The following is a 4952-nucleotide window of genomic DNA, read 5'->3' on the forward strand; positions in this document are numbered from 1 at the left end:
AAATCAAAACAATAGAAAAATAATTTTTTTCTCACATGGGCATTTTGGTCATTTTTCCTCAAAAATCTCGAAACCAGTTAAAAATATAGTATGTGAGTGGAAAACACATATTTCATACTCAAAAATAAGTTTAGATGTTTAAAACATTCATTTAAAGTGAAACTATACCTATTTGAATATAATAAAAATATTCAATAAAATATTCTATTTTCTTATAAAATAATATTTATAGAGTTACTAGTAAATAATTTTTTTATAGCGTAAAAGCTAATTAAATTCATACATATTGTAATACAGATAACCAAAGCATAAGATTTAATTTACAATAACAAGTGGGCCCTCGAATAACCAAAGTAATAAAGGCTGTGAACCTACAGTTTGGAGGATGCAAATCTAATGGTAGCTCTCGATGAAATGGGCTATCTACCGACTATCCTGAGCCTGAAAGGGGTGGAAAGGAGGGTGGTAAGATTATATAATCCCAGTGAGTAAACAAATACCATCTAAAATATCTAAAGCTGAGTAAATAGAGACAGATAAAATAGATTAGCATAAAAATGATTCATAGCATTTCGAACTCATTTTAATAGGATAAAATAGCTTCATTTCATCCAAATAAACAACGAGGCTTATGATTTCCTGAAAAGTTTGGCTCGTGCCAAAATCATTCTCATACTCAGTTATCAAGGATACCTTGGCCGAGAGCTATCCCAACTGAGTCCGCTAAGGCTGTTAAAAAGTTATGTCCGCATAAATCCTGTTTCTATTTTGAAAACATAGTTATTCCTGGGAGTTGGCTGAGTTCACCCTCACGTAGTGGTTTAGCATGAAGTGAACTCTAAAGTGTTAACCTCAGGAGTTATCCATCTGCACCTCTCATACTGAGGTAAGAATATAATAGGGTTACCGTGCCCCTCTAATAGGCTAGTCCACGGAACCCGTCCACTGCAGCGACCAATTTATAACCCACCAATTCAATAAAATTCAACAGCATGACATGGTAATTATTTTATTTTACAGCCTCTCAAGGCAAATCAAAAGTTCATACTTTTTCAGCACATTTACCAAATCCAACCATTCATGCCAATATTATCATAAGCCATTCAATTCAAACCATGATTTATAACAAAGCAAACAGTCTCCAATTACTCCATTTTCCAAGCCATAATTCAATTTCAAGACAATTTTATAAAATCATTTCGTTTAATCACATTTTGCTTCTAAAACATAAAGATTTACCATTTAAACTCATTTTTCTATCAAATCACAAAAACGAATAAAAACTACTTTAGATAATTAAGACGATAATAAGGTTACTCACTGTATCAGGAGTTTGAAATACTCATATTCTCAGTCCTCTGACACAACGTCTTTACCCTTGTTAGAGGGCTCACCACCTATATACAATACATGACACATAATTTAGTATACTGTGTCATACCATTATAAATCTATTTCAAGCTCTTTACTAATGCATGAAATGGAATGCAAATTGTTCAGATTATCATCCAAACACGGTGTTCTACACAAATTCAATTGTGCACCTAAATAAAATTGTATTGGCCAAATTCGATCTATCACTCGATTAATTGGCCAATATGTCCAATTCAACTCCAATTAACTCCATTTGTCTTCCGATTCTCCAAACCATCAAACACAAGTCAAATAGCATAAAATTCAGCAAAATCATCTTCACAATTTCTCTTGAGAATTTCGGCCATGGTGGGTGCATCAACACTATGATTTTTCCTACTTGATTTTCTCACCATAATTCATCATTTCCTAACCAATTCACTTGAAATAAAAATCAAAATCATCATCAATATTCCACAAGGAGAATTCGGCCAATGAGGTTTATGGAAGAACATGAATTTTTCTTTCTTGATTTTCATGCTACACATCACTAATCAACTAAAAACACTAGAATATCTTAAAATCTAACCAAAACAACCATCAAAATCTATCTCTAAGTGTTCGGCCAACAAGAGACCCATCATGAAATCATGTGATTAAACCATGGAAAATGCAAAAGAATGCATGGGAAAGGTAGATCACAAGTCAAAATCAAGAAATTTTACCTTTGATTGCTTGATTACTTGAAATCCACCAATTTTCTCTTGAATTTTCACTCTAGGGTTTTTGTTCTTCTTTTCTTCCTTTGTTCTTGCTATGGCTGGCCATAAGAATGAGAAATGGGCTGATTTTGTGCTAATTTATAAGGAAAATAATAAAGAAATAAAAGCTTGACACTTGTCACCTTACCATTGGTCCATTTTTAAATTCTTAACTATTAAGCTTTCTTTCTCCACCACATAAAATCCTTCAATTATCCATGACAATATTGGGTAAAATCCATGTGCTGGACAACTGTTGGGTGGTGTAAAATTACAATTTTACCCTTGGGGTGGCAAAATGACTATTTTACCCTTTATGCTCGAAAAATGCCGAAATTAAAAATTTTCACTTCTCAAGCTCAAATTATGTTCTAAATAGTCAATCCTAATCAAAAACTTCTTCCAACATTCCAATTTTAACCTCGGGTGGTAAAATGACCATTTTGCCCCTAGATCATGAAAATTCCAATTTGACTCCAAATTGGTCCTCAAACTCTGAATCACCATTTCAAGTCATTCTGGGGTTTTAAAATTCTCAATTTCATCTTAAAATCTCTATTTGGACTAGTTCGAGGTTTAATTCAACTTAATTGTTCAATTTAGTACATTGTCATATTTTAACGATTTTCGAAATACCTAAGTAAGCAAACATGCATTCTTATGTAAGAATGGCATAATAAACATATTGTAGAGTTGGGCTTGACATAGAAAGTCTGCTAAGCTCAGATTTTTTTTAGGTTACTGTGAGCCCAAGACTCTTGGGCTTGTTTTTGTGTGGCTTCGGTTTCATTTCAAAAATTTTGTTGCATTTATTTAATATATATATATATAATTTGAATAGTAAAAATAACTTATTAGTACAGGAAATTTATATATCTGTGTCTAGAAATGTATAAAATATATATGGTTATTTAATGCTTAGAAAAAATATAGAATATTTATCAATTGATTTATTATGTAATCAAATAAATAGAATATAAGAAAAATGCTTAGTAAATTAAAAATAAGAAAACAAAACATATTATTTGAATTAGGCCAATGATGGAATTTTCACTTGGAATTTAAAAAGTTACAATTCTAAGTGAGGAATTTGATTAAGACTCCACCATAACGATAAGAAGGTCTTCATTTTATATTTTAGTATTCTTTTATTCAAGTAATTAATTTTTTAAAATAAAGAAAATTTCTTAGATTAAAAATATGACTATTGAATAATTAAAAGTAAATAAAATAATAAATTTTTAAGATAAAATGAATACATAATAAAAAACAAATAATAAATATTTTGTTAATTATGCATTATTGATATTCTTTTATGGTTTTTCATTTCATTCATTTTTGTTGTATGTCTTTGTAAATGGATTGAGAACTCCAATGATGGGTCTTTCTCAAGAAGATTGTAAGGATGAGTTTTCTCAAGGAATTCTTTATATAAGAAAGTATTTTAAAGTCCTACTAGTATGATGGGAGGATTCGGGAAATATTTTCAACAAAAGGTTTTCATTCAAATTTATATACACTAGACTTTGCATCATGTGATAAAGTGATTTTATACACAAATGATAATCCCTATGATAGGACTTTCTTAGGAAGCTTGTAAAGACAAGTTTTCTCAAGGAATTCCCTACATGAGAAAGTATTCTTGGATCCCACTAATATAATGGGAGGATTTCAAAAATGTTTTTAATAAAAGGTTATCATTTGTCATTTTATAAAATCGAGTTACATCATCTTGTCACATCTCGTTTTTGGAGGATTGTGACCGATACTAGGTCATACGTGGGTATGATGCAGTAGGCCCTATAAACCTTTTATTCAACATACATGAACTTGTTATCCACTGTAACCATCCATACATAAAATCATTAAAAAAAAAAACTAATCCATACATGGGCATCATTACACAATATGGAATTTCTCAACATAATGTGTGTACATGATTCCATTCATGAATGAAATCAGAGTAACAATAGTCTCATGTTTCATATCATATAAATATGCATATGCACCCTCAGGCATCCATAAAGGCTCTCAAGCCAATTTATAATATTTATAAATAAATTTTCATAAAGTAAATGCAATCTCTTGGCTATATCATCATCAACATATTCATTCACGTGATCAAAATATGTTGCATAAGCATGTCATTGATAAGTTGCATAACCATGTCATTGATAAATCTCATTTGTTTCCTTTAAATTCTTAAAACATGTTGATCAAAACCTTTTTGTAATGATTTAATTGAAAACATAATTTAGAATGAAATGAAAGTTATTTTCCTTTGAAAAACCTTGTAAAAAAATTGTTCTATGAAAGATGTATAAATACATTTGGCAATGTATCGATAACTTTCTATCTAAAATGCTTCTTAAGGCATTGTCTTAAATGTATTGATACATCAAGCATAAAACTCAATCTCTTGGGAAATTATCCTTCAGTTTTCAATTCTCTAAGTCCTTCTATTTAGGGGACTATCCTTTTGGGCTAAGCTTCACATGAACTAAGCTTTCTTTCATAATATTCTTGTTTATAACATATCACACTAATTCATTCAAAATACGTACATAATCTTATAGTCATCAAACCTATAGAATCTTTTCAGTAATCATAAACACATAATGACTATGAGTGGTGCTTGACTCATTCAAGCGAATAGTGGTCAAATCACCACTACTTTAGATTCCTCGAGCTGTTGTGAGTGGCATCTCGCCTCACCCACATTTTTGAGTGGTGCTCATCCCAACTCAAGTGAATAATGGTCAAATCCCCACTACCTCGAATTCCTTGAGTATAGGATCTTTCATATCCATAACTTATTTCATGATCATATAATCATGC

The 4952-nt window shown here is 30.7% G+C and overlaps 1 long non-coding RNA gene across 1 annotated transcript; it reads right to left on the bottom strand.

Moving 5' to 3' along the window:
* LOC108662495 lies at positions 261–2118 on the bottom strand. The gene is made up of 3 exons (XR_001928366.1): positions 2079–2118; positions 1322–1397; positions 261–441 (listed from the first exon to the last, which is right to left on the bottom strand). It is a non-coding gene; the product is annotated as an uncharacterized LOC108662495 (long non-coding RNA).

Source organism: Theobroma cacao, chromosome 6 (assembly GCF_000208745.1).
Source record: "Theobroma cacao cultivar B97-61/B2 chromosome 6, Criollo_cocoa_genome_V2, whole genome shotgun sequence".
NCBI classification, from domain to species: domain Eukaryota; kingdom Viridiplantae; phylum Streptophyta; class Magnoliopsida; order Malvales; family Malvaceae; genus Theobroma; species Theobroma cacao.